Source organism: Apostichopus japonicus, chromosome 8, assembly GCF_037975245.1.
Source record: "Apostichopus japonicus isolate 1M-3 chromosome 8, ASM3797524v1, whole genome shotgun sequence".
NCBI lineage: Eukaryota > Metazoa > Echinodermata > Holothuroidea > Aspidochirotida > Stichopodidae > Apostichopus > Apostichopus japonicus.
Window position 1 is genome coordinate 423722 of NC_092568.1, and position 18521 is coordinate 442242.

Below are 18521 nucleotides of genomic sequence, written 5' to 3' on the forward strand. Positions count from 1 at the left end.
TTTAGTGCATGAAAATAACGTTTGGTTATATGTGGGCCTTGAACTGCTTCGGTTGATCTTTATCTTACTAGCCATGACGTAGCATAAGCCTTGAGGTATGTGTATATCCATCGAGATTACATGCACGGAGTAACAGTGACAAGAACAGGAGTTTAAAGCTGGGGGACAGGGGTATTAGCGGGGGGGGGGGGTTCTAAATCCCTCACGGCTGATTCAGGTAGGGACATGAACCTTTATGGAAGGACCAGAGGCACTGAGATCCAGGATTACACAAATGAAGGGGGTGGCCCTGGGCTCGTTGAAGGCATGTTTAGGCTGTAAATTAGGTATATATTCAGGTTTATCCATGCACGCAAAGTTGTGCTAATAAATACTTTTGTATATTGGTATCAGGTTGAAATGGAGGGTTGTGAGGTGGGCTAACCCCCCCCCCCACCCCCTGGAATGGCTCCTTGGTTGATTAATATGATGAAGAGTTAATGGTGTTATATTAAAATAGACACGATACAGAGTTACGGTTAAACTATACGTCCAATTAACGATCGATATTGGTACGTTTAGAGAAATGACGTTCATTTATTAATGGAGGGGCATGTATGTTTGTTTTGGTTGATCTTTATTATTAAACCCGAGGTATCAAAAACCTTAAGGTATGAATATTCATAATGGATTGCATGCACGGGAAAACATACCTCTGTTATCAATCGAGAACCGGCAGTGTATATGAATTTTATATAATGTTTTGTAAAATCAAACTAAAACGCAGCTCCAGTATTTGCCACATGTATTTGCCACATTTGGAGAAGGTGAAAACAAAAGGAAGAAGCGAGGGTGCTGATTCTAAGAAAATGATGGTATAAATATTATTAAATAATAAATATGTATTAGTTAAGATCTACATCGCTTTATTTTAAACAGTTCTTACGGTTTACGAGGATTATAATGTATAGTCTCATCTGGCAAAGGAAGGATTTCTCTGAAAAATGATTATTCAGGTGTCCTTTGACATCAAGTAGCTTAGTAGTTACCCGTAACGTGCATGCATCAACCATAAACGGTATGCTGCGGGCGGATATACGATCATGTGTGATATGAAGATTTAACATGATAATAGACTGCAGGTGTGTCCAATCCGTGACGTCATGTATATGACTAACGCGTGAGATCTGTGTATTGTTGAGTTATAGCAGGGAGTTGCTATAACAACTCCCTGGTTATAGTCAATACTGGCTTAGATCTGGCTTACATCAATAACTCCAGGGTGTAGACGGGTGGAGGTGGGGGGGGGGGTGCGAATGAACTAATTAGATATGAATACAAACCATCCCATAGATGGTGGGTAAGGGGAGTGGGTGGGGGGAAGGGGCATCATCATTTTGACATCGTCTGGGGAAGGTTGAAATTGTCCTTAGTTTGGGAAATGTTCTTAGAATGGAGGATGCTTAGATGTAAAATAGTGTTGTTTTGCAACATTTGAAACAATTTTCAAATGTTTAGGCTGTACCGTATATGGCCGTACATACATGCATACTACACAGCTATAGACCCTTATGACGTTTATGTACTGTACACTAGGATTTATTAGAAATATTCGGTTCGTAATTGGGGGAGGGGCTAAATCCATAGATTGTTTATGGAAGGGGACTGAAGTCCTCCCCCCCCCTGAGAAGTATACGCCCCTGCTTTGGATCTCTGCCATCTTGAATCATACGGGATACATGATAATCATGATGCATGGCACTGGAGAAATAACAGTAAGTTGTTAGCACTCCTGAGTAAAGTAGATTAAACTAACTCGTTGCATCATAATAACGCCATCATAAGTCTTCACTCGACCAATAAAGTATTACCCCGATCCGACACTACCCTTTACCTAAAGTAATAGCAGAAAGAGACAATGTAGTCATAGAATGAATTTTCTTCTGACTCATGTATCCTTGAAGCAGGGATGTGCTATAGTCTATAAACATGTACCCTGTACATTACACTTCTGAGTCAGTTTGCATAAGTTGCGCTTATCACCTGAAATCTTCAATTCTATACATGACTGGCTATATGATTTATCGATCCACAGGTAACTCTTAGATTGCATGTCTGAAGAATCGAATCACATTCTAGGGCTAAACTCAACCACATTACAGTTCAATCAGGTGGAAAACACGTGACAAACATTCCCCCTCCTGTCTTTACTATTCTTTCACGTCTACACATCAAGCAGAAAGGAGCAACCTTCATTGCTAACGAATTAAATTTGTGAATCAGTAAATGGAAAAGTTCACAGACGGAAATTTAAACTGACTATAATCCGTCGATGCATGGAAATACCTAATATATCTTAAGGTTTAAAAATATGGCGGATTGTCAGCTTTTATGACGTCAGAATTTTGTGTGGTATAAAGTTCTTATGATAGTCCGCCAAGAGTGTTTGATTCCTTGCATTGTGCAACACTATAGTTATAATGTTACACAGTTCTATTATATGTGATATGTACGAAAGAACCATCAGTTTCCGCCTCTCCACCCGTCTCCTCCCACCCCCCCCCCCAAGAATATATATATATATATATATATATATATATATATATATATATATATATATATATATATATATATATATATATATATAAATATATATATATATAAATATAAATATGTACATTGTTATTTTGGTATGAACGTGATAATAATTGCAGCCTACCGGTTACGTGAAAAGATATGAAATTGTTTACTACTTTGTGCTGAAAACATTGTAATGTATGATGGAATGTGAAATAAAACTCTTTCATGTGCAAAATTCATCAAATACTTTCATTTCACTTTTACCAAATTTGACCTCATTGAAATACGTTATTGCCTATAGTAATTAACTCATTGAATAATAAGTTTTAACAAACATTGGAGGTAATTATCATAACCGTTAAGTGCAGATTATGCTAAACAGTATATGCTTATACTATATGTTAGGATTATATTGCTGTTAAATAATGACATTAAAAATACAGCCTGAAAAAGCAGGAAATTGTATTATTTATGGCTGGATGAAAAAAACATTTATTTTACGTTTATACAATCATTAATGTCTAACATAATTATCGAAGAACAATTTTTAATACACATAGTGACTGATAAATTAATATTACAAGATCAAAGTTTGAGTTTGTCATCATAACAACGGTTATTCATTAATATCATGAATTAGACAATAGACCAAACTCAATAAGACCAATGGTATGCTTCATAATGAATGGTTGGACGCTTTTTAAACAAGAAAGATGTTAAAACATAGCTTTTTGTGAATATATCTATATGTGTGTGTGTCCGTATGTGTCTTCATCGACGTATGGCATTGCTTATTGTAATTGGTTAAAGTATGTCTGTCTTTAGCAACAACAAAAAGATTTCTGTTATGTATTTTCCTATACCTTCTTATCTTCGTTTTTATACTATCTGCATAAATTCTTTCTCGACAAGACTTTAAAACTCAGAAAACTACAGTTTTGAACCTACGAATCATAAATTGTGTGAAATATAAAACAAAGTTATAAAATTTAAAATTAAGAATAAGAAATCTTTTAAGAGATAGCTTTTGTAAATTTGTAAACATCGTTAGCGCGCTTTAAGTATGTTGAAATACACAAAAGGCCGTTATTCTTGTTGCTCTAATCATTGTATTTCATTCTTTAGTTTGGTTTGTTAGATTTTTTTTATTAGTATCCCTTTAACTATTTTGCTGATCGAGTGTATATATTTTATTACACGTAGAGATATCAGGTTAACTGACGCATACAGACTACATGGAAGTGTTGCCCGTAACGTATCTCTCAAAAGTGTACAGAAAAACTACATGCATGGAACGCGCTTAGGGAACGTCAGTATTGAATAAATGTTACAATGGCGTTCCATAGGTGGTCTCACTGTTCAAAGGATATAGTTAACTGCTTATGTTCATCCATGCCATGCGTAAGACATACACGGTACAGACGACATTGCGACATTGAAAATGATATCTTTTTGCAGCGATAGGACTTCGTGGATAGGATAGGCATACCAAGCCTATCGCACAAACCCTTGCGTCATGTTGCATAATGTCAAAGCAATATATACATGAAAACGTCACGAAAAATTTTTAAGTGAGAACGAATTACTATAATAGTATTATCATACTTGTACTATAGTATAGCATCATAAAGTAAATTATTACCCTATTTTCCAATATTTGTGCAATATTTGAATTTGCTCGGTGTTATGGCCGAGTGGATGAAGGCGGTAGCATTTGAAGCAATGAAGCTTAGCAATCGGGAGGTTCCGGGTTCGATACCCGGCCGGGTCATAGTAAAGTGGATTTTTCATCCAAGAGCAAATTTGAGTTAAAATGTTGAATTGGAAGCCACCCGACGTGTAAGTTGTAATCGATAAGCCTTTGCGGGTTTCTCCCACATATGTGGTCGCTTAAGCGTCGTAAAAATGATTGCTGATTATAGTACTAATATTATTAATCTCGATAGCGTTTAGGGCAGTGGCGTAGAAGGCGTGGTCAGGCCCTGCAGAAGATAAGTTACGGGACTATTTCTTGTACAACTCATTTTTCCTATAAGTGTATCTCCTCCCCGACCCTCTTTTTAGACCTGGTGAGAAGAAATCGTAAAGGGCTATATATTGCCTCCAACTTTAGCGTGTGCAAAGTTGCTAAGAGTTTCTGCATTACTTTACTATTAATCACAGATTCTCATGGACATGGTCAAATTACAAATGAGCAGACACGGTCGGACCGGGTAATTAAAAGGGTTCCTACAAAGTCTGATTATTTGTGATTAACTAAACTGAGGGACTATATAAGGTGAAAAAATAACTGTCCGAGTTGACAGCCTAGTAATCTCAGATGTGGGGTTCAGAGGGGGGAGAACCCCGGGACCCGGAGCCTTTTAGGGGCTCCGAGGTAAAATAAACGGTGCAGAGAACATATTTAGTTCACTGAAAATGTGACAGGTTCAATATCGCCGAGACAAAAGTGGGAACCGAATTTCATTACGCTCGTATACAGAAGTGCTTATACAATGTATGTATTAGGCTATATATATCTACAATAAATATGTCATTAAGATAATAAAATCTCGACCTGTTTCCAGTTTGTCTATGTTTGTCTTCGTCAACTATCGGCGGACTTCGTGTATGGTTTATTCTAATGTTGAAAAGGTAAATGCATGGCGGTTATATACGTATATAGTAAAAGTGCCGTGAAAGTATAGTAACGGATTGTATTTCAAGATGTACTTCGCTCCATTCAATTAAAAATATGGCTTTCATAAAGTTTTGAAAACAAAATGAAGCCGGAGAGCTCTTTAAATTTTACATGGTATATTCTAGTAGGAATAATCGCCCCCCCCCCCTTCATCATCCCTTAAATGTTTCGGAAAAGTTGAGAAATCTCACCCCCCGCTCAAGTTTGCAAAGTCATATTTGCTATACATATATTTCACTGCCTATATAACGTCATATATTTTCGACTTTGAAGTGTCTGGAAACGTAAGCAGTCATTTATCACCAGGAAAAGTATAAGCACAAGTACCGGAAAACCCTTTTCGTGTTCGTTTTGATATTTTTTTCGATTTGGGGCATACCACAGAGACGGGTTTGTTCAAGATATAACGGTAATAGTTTTTCTTATCCAAGTATATGAGAGAAGCATTTTCTATAAATCATTTGCGTTCACCAGCTGTCCATTCTTCAGAAAACACTTCTATGGATTGAGTTCAACCATATGGTGTGGGCTTAAATTACCCTTAAAGTATACATATCTATATAAATTGTACTTTGCAGTTTGATGGAAAGCTTCAAAGCACTTGTATATGGACCATATATGAGGCTACTATGAGCAGAATGTATGAATAAACCCTATACGGTACTTCTAATTATTATACAAAGGTTCGGAAGCGTTCATATACTGTTATAAGAATGATCTTTAATTGTTTAGATATTTTCTTTGTGTTGTGTCCATGCACTTGATCGCTTCCTCTGCCGTTTGGCTAAGATCATGTGTATATTATTGTGACCCTTTGTTAGGGACACATGATACACTGTTGACGATGATCACACAGTCACAGTCTCGATGTAATGGGACTGGGGTTGAGAGTGGATCAATAGCTTGGTTTTCAAGCCCATGTTCTGCCTTCGGTGGCTTTCCTTAAAACGTTTTTGTCTGCACGTTCCTGTCTTTTTAGTGCATTATTTAAGATATTAACATTCCTCAACATATATAGTGCGATTTGTTTTGAAGCGCTATTGCTATCACGTCAAACTGGCTCATTATGATGTAGTTACCCTTTGTGGAACGCCAAAATGACAACGGTGTATACGTTATCATTGTGAGTATTTACATTATCATCGTGCATGTAATTCACAGTATTTTGTATCTTTACATTATCATTAAGTATTTTATATCCTCATCTTGTACTTTTACATTCGCAACGTGTAATTTTATATTTGATACTTTCGGCGTTCCATACTTTATAGTACAGCATTTCATATTATGCAACACATTACTCTGTGTATGATTCCTAGATATAGCAAATGGTCCCTTACCATAGAAAACTGGTTATCCACATTCCTTTCTTTTCCGGACAATCTCTGGTTCCGATGTGTCCGTATAAATAATATTGTATTGAATAATTGCTTAGTACGGTACTTAGACGCAACCAATTGCTTAGTAAGGTGCCCTAAAAACATGGAATTATAACGTCATAAAACAAGCCGTTTAGTGACTTTGGTCTCCATTCGCCTAAACAGTTATATTACCATGTTAAAAGCAAAGAATATTGAATGAATAAGCAAGCAATCAACACAGCATAGTATTATGCGTTATGAAACACACTCTATTGTTTGTTTGGTTCATTCAAAATGCATAGGAAACTGGTTACTTATTCCTTTCTAATCCGCGAACAATCTCTGGTTCCGATGTGTCCGGATAATTAAGGATTTACTGAATATACTTTCGTTCAGTGGCGTAGGAAGGTACTTTTGAGTGGGGGGGGGGGGGGGGCTGAAGACTGATGGCCGGCCTGGGGGAGGGGTCTAAGGGGAGGGGATGTTTTTGCATTTCCAGGTAGCCTCAGATGCAATTTGGTGCAATATAGCACACTTCAACACACACTCCATTTTGTAAACTTAATTTTGTATTTTCACCAGGCCTTAGATGCAATTTGGTGCTCCAAATGAGATTTTTTTATTTCTCATTTGGAAATGAAAAAGGGGTTTTCTGACTTGCGAAGCGGGGGGGGGGGCGGAATGATACTTCCGCCCCTCCACATTTTTCACTGGGGGGCTGGCGCCCCCCAGCCCCCCGGTTCCTACGCCCTTGCTTTCGTTACCTTATAGACGCAATGGTAGCTCCCTTAAAAAAGTTGACTAATATTTCCTGTTAATCAGCGTGAGATTCAGTCTAGCGTATACGCCATATTTCCGAATAGAAACTAGTAGAATAATATATCAAACATAATGACCATCTATTTCGACCATGGGTTGTTATAAAGATTACATAACGCTTATGTAACTCTTTGTTGTTGAAAGTAAAAGCAAACGATAAAAAAAATAGTGAACCTCGTTATTTTTCTCTCTTTTTTCTTTAAAAAAATAAAATAAAACAAGATAGAGACACTATCGTCTTGTTATACGTAGTTATAAATTTCGCTTTTCCTTTTACCAACTGAAAGAAAAACAGACTTCGTAACATTTACATGCCTTGGATACATATCAGAATGCCTTATATATCTAACATATGCCTTTTTTACCTGCCATATGCATTGTATACCTACAATATGCCTTGTGTATCACCATGTGCCTTGTATACATATCATATGCCTTGTATATCTACCATATACTTTTATAATATACCATTTTCCTTGTATGTCTACCATTTACCTTGTGTAGCTAAACCCCCAGAGCCTCGTATTCTGAGTTGAAATTGAGCACCAACAATTTATAGTAGGGAACCAACAATTTAAGGAAGTGCACAATACCAGTGTCCTATAACTTGAGAGATGGAGTGGCGGAGCTAGGGGTATTGGTCGGGGGGGGGGGCGAGAATGGTCTGTAGGGGCCTTTTCGACACTATATAAGCGGAGCGCCACCACAGGTTGGCGCGGATACTCTTTTTTGAGCAAAGATACTCCCTAGATCGCCGGAAATGACCCTTTCCGGGCCTTGCTAATTTGCAGATAAACGGAGAATAAATAGGTGTCATCGCCATTTTGTCAGAAAATTACACCAACAAAATGTGACAATATGTCAATAGGTATTTGAGAGTGCAATAAAAAAGTCAATAATCGAGAATAAGTAAAAGGTGGTGAAAAGCTGAAAAGGGCGCCAGCAGTCCATATGAGTCTGTCAGGGGGGCATCCGCCCCCTCTGACTGTATGGACGCTCCGCCACTGGGGGTGGGGGCGTAAGTCTTCACGGACGGGGGTGGGAAGGCACGCCGCCCTTGTGTTCTGGTCGGGAAACTGACCGGTATATAATACATGTCATACCTTACAAAGGCTATCTATACCATTTACCATATAGCTTGCATATCTACCCATATAAACAATGTCAATCTACCTCGATTTATATGCACGAAACAGTCTGTGTGTACATACCTTTATTTATCATTTATTTTTACACATTGTGGTTTCTTCATCTTCTTGTTCTTCTTCTTTAAGGAACCTTATCATGTAAACATTCGAATCAATGTTTTATTTGAATGTCGTCTGATTAATCGTAAAAACAGAGCAAAGTTCATACTTACATGCATCAAAATCGGAAACTACGCTGGGAAATCATGACCTTTGACCTTAGTTGTGTTATCACCGCGTTTTACCTAGCTAGGATTTACCTGCACCACTCGCCGCCATTCATTATTGTTCTTTCTTCCGATTTATTCACCACCCACGGGTCTGAACTTTGTGTAATGTCACCCCATGTTGCGCGGAGGAATTCGCGTAGCTTTCACTTGACGTTGATCATATCAACTGTATAGGCTGTACAAACTTATACATAGTTAACATACACATATAATTATAGCCTATCCTATATAGACTATTACGGTAAATATAAAATCACGTATATATAGAAGACTTCCATTTGGCACGTTAACAACAACAACAAAAAAGGTTCACGCTACCCGTTGGCCTTCATGAATGTATCTGGAGAATATATATATAGGCCTAAAGATATATGGCCTAGCCTAAACTACGACCAACCATGCAAGCCACCATGCAAAATCGACTAGGAGAATTTCATTTTATTGAGGTAAGTTTGACATGGTTTGCTTTTTACCGCGTTTACTCCTCATAATACAGGCACGTTTTGGAAACATGAGCAGCATGAAATTTTGATTGTAATAAATAAAAGCTTTGAAACATTTGGATTATATTGTTAAACATAGAAACATGCTGACTCTAGAGTGGCCCAGTTAGTGAACCTGTTTTAGTTAATAGGGGAAGTAACTATTTGTTATAATAAACCATGTAATAGACAGTTCTATTGTAATCCTCGACAATAAATAACGGAGCCATTGAAACTTGATGAAACAATGGTTGTAACAGATAAAGATCGACACAAAAAGAGGCACTATCTATCCTCCCGTCCCCCCACCCTCCCCACCCTCCTCACCCGGTAGGGGGTGACGTAAACTTAATGATAATGAGTTGAGGGTCTTTAATTAAAAGCACGTACATGGTGTTCAACCATATATCACAAGTGTCTTCGCTTTAACCACTTGTAAACCAAATATATACTAAGTTGAAAGACATTTGCCTACGTAAGCTGATTTTTTATATATTTCAATCTATATATAGTTAAAGTGACCTTTTCGTCCAAAACCTTACTCTGAATTATTAAAGAATAAATGTATTATTTCAGTCTATAAACTAAGAAAGTGATATTTTGCATGATTGATTGTTATGACGTCACACTTATTTCGGTAACCAGCTAGCTCAGACTGCATAATATTCAATCATGACGACCCCCGCCTTTAAAGCAGCTGTTTCCGCTTTCGCTTCAATTTCCATTATTTTACTCAACCTCACGATTGTTATTTAATGGTAAGATTGCAAACTAAAAACTAAAAAACTTCTTAGAGGTTTTCACCAAATGAATGTTAGTGGACTAGTCCATAATGACGTCATATATCAATCGAATAAATTTCGCAATCCAGACACATTTTTCCAAGACAAAGACGAAAAATATTGTCAAATGTTGACCTCTTGCTTAATTTATCAAACTATTATTTTGACTGTATTCAAGCTAATAAACTTCGTTTGTGTTTAGATTTGCTATTAATAATTGCATGTATACCAAACAGCGCTTTAGCAAAATCGATGCAAAATGGTGCAACTGTAAAATATTGAGTTTCATCACACGCTTTAGGGAGATGAAGTACCTTACGACAAGTTTCCATCAGCAACTTTGGAACATAATTTTCATGCTTATGATTTTCATAATACCATATAACATCTAGCATATAATACGATATTGATTGGTTGATTGAACAAGAAAGTTCACATGACATGGCAAAGGGCAACAACATAACACACATTTCACATTCAACATTGGGATATTATTGTTCCTGTTTCGGGTGTATAGCCGTACAACTGGCTCGGATATCCACACGGCAAGGTGCGATGTGGGGGTAAAGAGAGATGGGTTGAGAGGTACTGTGAGAAGGATCTCAACTGACCCTTGCTCCTCAAAGTGACTATTTTTTCAATCCCCTCCCCCTCCCCTCGCTGTGACCCCTCCCACGGCAAATCAATCATACATGCTCCCTTTTATTCGGTGCACTCATTTATGCCCCTCAAAACAATCATTACCTGTAATATTGAACCTTTTGATGGTTTATGCTTGTCTTCTATAAAAATAAAATGAACACTGTGATGTATAGTTAACGTGTGCTTCTTTATACTTTCCACCAAGCCAGTCACGAAACAGGGAATTCCCACTGAATCGATTAAACTGCAAGCGTTGTATAACTATAGGCGATAGAATTCTATAACAACAATGGCTATTGGTCGATAAGATCTCTTTATAAGTAGACATATACTACAACGGGATAAATGTATGTAGCCTATAGTCAGAAAGTTATTTTTCTAGTCAAGGATAGAGTATATCACTGCATGTGTTATTTATAGATAATTGGTCCGCGTAAAAGTACGTTGTACCGGTATAATATATGACCCTACTTCTCAGCTTACAGAAGTTTTACTAAATTGGTCAAATGCGTGCAGGGGAGACATGTGCAATACCGACGCCAAACCCCCGGAGCTGGTCAAATATGACATAGGGCCTATATAAGTGATAGGCTCAGGTAAATATACACATTTAGTAAACAGTATATCACTGTGTAGCCTATACCGCTAATTTCAAGGAAGAATATATTTTCGATGATGCTTATTCAGCATGATATTACTAAGGTAAAGTAAGAAGGTAAGTTTCGGTTCAAGTATTTCATCAGCTGATAGGGGATTGTTAAGGTAACACATTATAAAATAGAACATAAATTATTCAAATTCAGTGAGTTTATTTGTTATCCGTTATCATAAACGAGGGTCAAGTAGGGTTCTGACCGTCGTCCATTTGTCATTTTCTTAGCTTAATGTTAATCATCTGGTAATACGGTATGAGCCGTATGACAATGAATCCATAATGAACCAAGTGCGTGTTGTATGTATATATGTATGTATGTAGTTTAGATCCTCCTGCAGGCAGGAACTCGCGAAGTAGCCATCATTGACTTATCAAAGCCGCAAGCTGACCGAGGTCAGTCTCTTAGATTCATATTTTAACGTCCATGGTTATGAATTGTCAATTGTCAACAACTCTGTAACTGGACGACATACATTAATCTTGGAGTGACTCGAACTCGAGACCTTATGATTGAAAGGCACCGGCGTTAACCACTGAGCTAACACTCCTGTTCATAGGCAAGGAGGGTGAGGGAAGGAGGGGTGGGGAAGGAGGGGTGAGGAATGGTGTTTTATACACACAATGATTTGAAGGTTTGGTCCTATTTTATAATTGGAAGATTATGAAGCAGAAAACAGTACCAGGTATTTATTGTGAATATCATGTTTATATTCTTAGGAAAGGTGGACAAAGTTATCGCGACGCAGTACTTAATCCCATCATGCACCATGATAATTGATATAGCATATGATACACAATGGCCTGCATGTAATAAAGTTGTGTGACACAAAATTTTGCTAGTCAAAATTTTTAAAACAATCGATGTGCCACACAGCTTGAGGTAGTAGCGCACTTACACAGATTCCTTGACCTCCTTCAAACAGCATATACTGTCATTCCACTGGAGAACGAAACTAGAGGAAAAGTTGAAGATATCACCTGACAACATAAACGCCCCCGCGACTCAGCCCATCCCCATTTATAGATCTTATATATTTAAAAAGAACAAATAAAATAAATATTTAGAGATTTTGAGCTCGATATCTGAGTAGAACAATTATTCTAGCAAACATTAAAGCAATCAATTGTGGATTTCGAAGAAACATGAATGTTTGATTAAATGTTCATCAGAAGCATATAAGTCGGTCCATTAGCTGAAGGAGTAAATCTCCTTCGAGTATTCTGCTGTAAACATGAGAATACTAAGTGGAAAGTGCACATACCCGCTATAATCTCTTAAAAGCTATAGCTGCGTCCAACTCTTAGATCTGCAAATGCCAATTAAAGAATACGAGGTAGGTCATGCTATAGAAATTCGTGAGATATGGAAGTGGGGGTGGGGGGGGGGCGGGGAGCAGGGACTCATAGAGGTTCAAGATGTAAGTACTAAATGATTGGCTAAACCGTATTTTTTTGCTGGAATGCTGGAAAGATAAATACAGAACGAGGTACTTAAATTTTGTCTTTGATCAATAATAGACAGGTGACCAGCACGTACCCCTGGTACCCCTGGTAAACCTTTACGATTCATAAATACCTCACAATGAAGGTAAGAAGTCATCATGCACGATCCGGCATGTTGGCACACGAAACATTGATAATGGTCAACACGAAATCGTTAATAGCATGAATAATCATTATAACGACTCCATTAAAATATGAAGTGAAACAAAAGTTTTAGGTCATGATTCACCTATCTAATTTCAATACCGTGTACGTATTCATAACGTCACTTGGTACTATACCTTTGACATAAATCCCCTCCCCTCCCTCACTACCCCTCCCCCACAAGACTAAAAGAAAACGAATATGACAATGTGCACACAGTATTAAAAAGAACGTGTTTATTCGAATGGCTTTAAGATTGTATCAATAAATACGTTCTCTACGTTTACGAACAAACGTTGTCGATTTTGACTTGCTTTTTAGTAGCTGTATACAATCAAAAGTCGGAGGGATGGTTGATTAAGTGGGTGGGGGGGGGGGGGTTGGTGTTGGCTACAGCATACACGTCGGTACATATGGCCATATTGATCTCCATATATTTAACCATTATGTTTCTAACTCCAAACAATGTAGTCCGAGATTACAGACTGTTATATCACACGGCAGACTATATGTATAGGTTCTGCAGTGTAGATCGTGTATTGCCCTATATTAACATACCAATATGTATCCTAAAGAAATGACAAAGTGCAATATGATATGTTTCTGATCTATTTGTAAATGACACTGTAACTCGAGGATATCAAAATTCATTGTCACGTTTCTTAAAGTACATTTTTAACCCCGGGGGATGTAACATCAATCATACAAGACACTGATATTTATAAAAGTGGGAAATAATATATTTGGAATTGTCAAGTAATAGCAGCCTAGGCTCTTTTAAGTTGCGTTTTTATTATAAATTTTTTACTCACGTTTTCTTTTCTTCTGTCAAATGTCAAGGTAACATCATAATTAGACAGGCCTATATCATATCCGAAACTGTCATCATCGGAATATTTTGATATGAAACAGTTGGTTCTTTGACATTTAAACATAGTTTGCAGTGTTTTATTTATCTCGAAATTTACATATAAAAATTTTTCGTTTCTCATTAGACAAAAATCAACAAACATTATGGTGTAATAATGTTGTTTACGCGAGAGTTATAGGCGGTATCAATTGTTACTTGCACGTCCGTATAGTTGAAAGTTGTAAGTCTGTATAGTTGTATAATTTTATAGAAACAATAACATTACAGCCCCATGTCGACAGCTGACATGCTATATTGTTGTTGACCTATATAAATAAGCCCCAGTATTTGCCCTGAAGATAACGAAATCACTTGTGAGGTTTAAAAATATATTGGATATGTAATTTATGCACAAACTGAAATTTTCGTAGGCAACAAATTGAATTAGTCTAGCTATAGCGTAGTTTCTATTCAGTTCTAAGTGTGTATTTTCACGGCGAAAGACAACAACGTTTGCAAAACGTGTCATCTTATAAACTTCAGTTCACTTTAATGATATTATTTTAACGTTTTGTTTTGTATAATTCTATTTGAGATAATTTATAGCTGAAAGGAATTTGTGTCAATGTGAATATTCAATGAATATATTACAAATTATGTGCATTAATGCGGTTAACAATTGACAATAAAAAAACATCTATTGTTTTGTTTTAAACATGTTTGTGTGGTATCGTGATTTATTATTATTTTATGCTTGATTTTGTTGAAGAGTATGAAATATGAATAAATAAAATAAAAGAGTATGAAATATGACTACTGACAGGTACTATATAGGATAGATGCGATTTGGGAGATTTAGAAATGTACTGGTGCAATATAAAGATAACGTAGTGAGTAATGACAGAAGCCTGGTTGGAAAGTACTGTGATAAGCTTTCACGTCATTTACAGCTCAAAATCTAACCAGCCATATATTGGATAAATTTGCGAGTTTCTTGTCAGTATTTCAACCCATCTGCTATCATACTATGCTGGTGGGCCAGACACGTCAGTTGAAAACTTCTCTAGCGACCTCTCAAAGTGATGAATTTAGTGTGAAAGTCAATGGAGCAATTAATTGTGGTGCGCCACCTATCGCAGATTACTTCATACTGTAGTTCGTATTCAATTTAATTCAACCTATGCGGACTCTATTGTTAGGCTATAAATATAAAACCCCTTGATGGACCCGCGGGAGCTGCGTCCGTCCCTGAATAGAGGGCCTGCATCCACTATCCGCATCTCGTCTAGCTTTATGCTTTCGACCTCAAATGACCTGCATATCATTAAAAAAATACGCTGAGTACATTTTGTACTATAGAGCAGTCAAACAGTTTTGCTACGATTGAGGCAAAATTGTTGTTACAATTAAGCATTTTCACAGACTTTGTCGATTTCTTTCATATTCATGACGTCATACGACCTGTTAACGTTAGTAATATTATTTAATGGCCTCATATCTCAATATTAACGCATTGTTTGAGCTAATCTAGCTGACCCTCTATCCAGAATCATTGATTAAATAATGACAACCAATAGCTGAGAAAGTTTATCATAAACACAATGATGGATCCTGTCCCATTTTTTTTTTTTATGAATTTGACCATTTTATGATCGATTTCTTGAGTTCCAACCAATAAGTGAACTAAATTCATACCCGGATACCATATACATGAACACTGTTGTCACGTGTTTATTTTTGAATTACGGTACTAAATGAATTGTATTTTTCTTTGCAATGATCGTCAGAGCTTTGAAAAGTACGAACGTTTATGTTTCATTTTAGATTTTTTTTTTTTTTTTGAAGTCGCAAGCCAGGGAACTGAATGCATGTACAGACTTGAAAATACGTAAACAAGCCGTGAAAATAATTTCATTACACGGAGAATACAAACGACAGACGAGGTGCCATGTCCTTGGAATTATCATAAGGAGCGTTTGAGCTATAGGCTGCTGTGTTGATATATTCAGGTATAGCTGCCATTTAGCTTCCTGGTTACCGTTACTTGTCTTACAGGTCGATTTATTTTCTATGATTGTCATTATGAATAATTTCAGTTACGTACACTTAAGGTTGCAACAATGCTGTCATGGAATAGTTAAATATATACGGATTTGTTTATGGATGGTAGGTATACGCCGGCCCTCACCCAAATTGCTTCTATTAATATACTTTATTACATTCTTTATATATAAATATATATAAATATATTTATATATAAATATATATATATTTTTTTTACATATATATATATATATATTTATATATATATATATATATATATCGATGTATATATATATATATATATATATATATATATATATATATATATATATATATATATATATATATATTTGATCCGACAAAATCTCAGTGGGTGACGTTTTCAGTATTTATATTTAAGTGATCACATGACTCTTGTGACGTCAGTGGCTCGAATCATGTTACATAGACAAAGACATTTTTACATTTGCTCGGTAAAACCTTCGATCAAAATTTTCCTACTAAACTACGTCTTGTGATTCAGTTACATGAATAAAAACTTGTTGTTGACCGAAGTTTCCGCCGCACAATTTTTGTCGTAGCCAATACTTACTCACTTTCTCTCGCCGTTCGAAAGGACGAAAACATATTTAATTGATGAGATGATGAAAAGAGATAAGGATCACACCTTGTCGATATAATGATGGCTATAAAACGACAGCTTAAAAGATTGATAAAATCTACAGATACAAAAAGAAAGAACAGATTTTAATGTCATTTAATGCGCGCTCGTATATATTCCTATGATGTTTCCCTTGACTCGAATGTTAAGTGAGTTATACTCATGAGGTACCTATTAAGACACTTTTCATCGCATTAAACAGTTTCATATTGGATTTAATCGGATTGAAATCAACTTAGTTTGAGTTTACGAGCTCAGTATATTCTCCTTATATACGTTATAGATGGGGGGGGGGGGGTTAGGGGCGACGATATTATGTCTGTACGAGCTGTCAATCCAAATAAGGTTTTTTCTTTCTTGCTCTGTATCCTGCCTAAATATTCAGCATCTTTATGTTACCAATTATTTTCATATCAGCTACAATAGTCTGACAATAGTCAGTAAATCAAAGTAAAGTAATACTATACGTTGGTTGCACGGCTTCCACGTATACTGTGTTATACCTGTATGTTTTGTTATATATATACTTGATGGAACGTTATGATTGGTCGCGATCTGTTGACTTTATACATTATTCGTCGGACACTTTGTTAGCGTTTCAATAAATACAATTCAAGCACCGATTCTGACCTTTGTCCCCTGTTGGGGGAGGGTGGACTTAAGGGTGCATGAAAGGTCATCATACACTAGAAAATCAAGTAATGGTCTTTCATGTTCCAACGTACGGAAAGTAGTCACTGCTACACTATATTTAACCTTAGACCGTAGTGATTTATCGAGATAGCCGATTCACTTAGTTTCTTAGCACGCTAATAATATTCATTATTCATTATTATTACTACATACTATACCTGCATTTTCCAAAGCAGAGACATTTAAAAATATTTATCCCTTCTCAGTGTTTCAATATATAATTTGAATGATAAAAAACACTCCCTTTAAGATTTTACCTATATATACTCCCGGTAAATTTCCTGCAACCAAGTGCATTGATCTCGCACGCAGTTCTGGCAAACTGTCAGTGTATAATTTCATGGTAACGGTGAACAAATACGATCATTCTTAACTTTGAATTCCAGTCCCGCGAGATCATATAAACCGCGATTCATTGGCCACACCTGTTGGTTAATAATCACAATTATGGGTGATTTAACGACACAATCATCTATACCTTATCCGGTTAAACGATGTCATGAATTAAGTTCTCACAATTAAACAGCGGCCGCGATATACCGTTTAACAGCTCCCGCGGTATAGATATTTAATGAACTGCGTGACTGGTTTGACTTATGTTTTACATATTAAATACAATATTTGAACATAGCGATACAAACAAAAAAGAGATAAAGTGGGACTCATTATTTTTCAATTTTTGAAGCACTTTAGAGACACTTTAAAAGTTTGACCACTGCCGTTTTTGAATTAATGAAGGTATGAAATTTGCTCACTATCCCCTGACTGGTATTCGCTAATGGAGAAGGATTCGAGTTGCTCCGTTAGGTATTAAGTCTCTAATACTTCCAATAAATACCATAAATTAAAGTACAGCGTTGGTTGCCAAGGATCAACCCCTATATATTTATTTATATTATAAATCTTGCATATTATGAAGTGAATATAGTCTTGCAGATTAATCCATCTGTAAACACACTTGAGTGTCCGCTACAGGTCAAGTAGCGAAACGCATCGTCCATTAATGCCAAATCTCCCGCCATTTACAAATTACTACAGATTATGTCGCGCTTATATAGTTCCAATGCATTTTTGGTTTTTAAAATGCATGCATGAGTGTTTAAAACTCCGTGAAAATAGGTGAAGCTTCTAAATATGGTCTTCAAACGTTGTGACATCAAAGTTGATTATGTCAGTGAGATTTGCTTTAAGATTGGTAAATAGGTTTTTAAATAGGTAACAGATATATTT

The 18521-nt window shown here is 36.4% G+C and overlaps 1 protein-coding gene across 5 annotated transcripts in view; it reads left to right on the forward strand.

Annotated features, from left to right (window-relative positions):
- The window catches only part of LOC139970669 (leukocyte tyrosine kinase receptor-like), a 59379-nt gene that overhangs the window by 20486 nt on the left and 20372 nt on the right, over positions 1–18521 (forward strand). Inside the window, exon 1 of one of the 5 annotated variants that reach the window (XM_071976547.1) lies at positions 8824–9282. The exons of 2 other annotated variants lie outside the window; for them this stretch is intronic. The gene's annotated coding sequence lies outside the window, so the exon portion shown is untranslated. Of the gene's footprint in view, positions 1–8823; positions 9283–11196; positions 11339–15761; positions 15904–18521 lie in introns of those variants that run through there. 2 more of the 5 variants (XM_071976548.1, XM_071976549.1) reach the window with 2 other exon arrangements.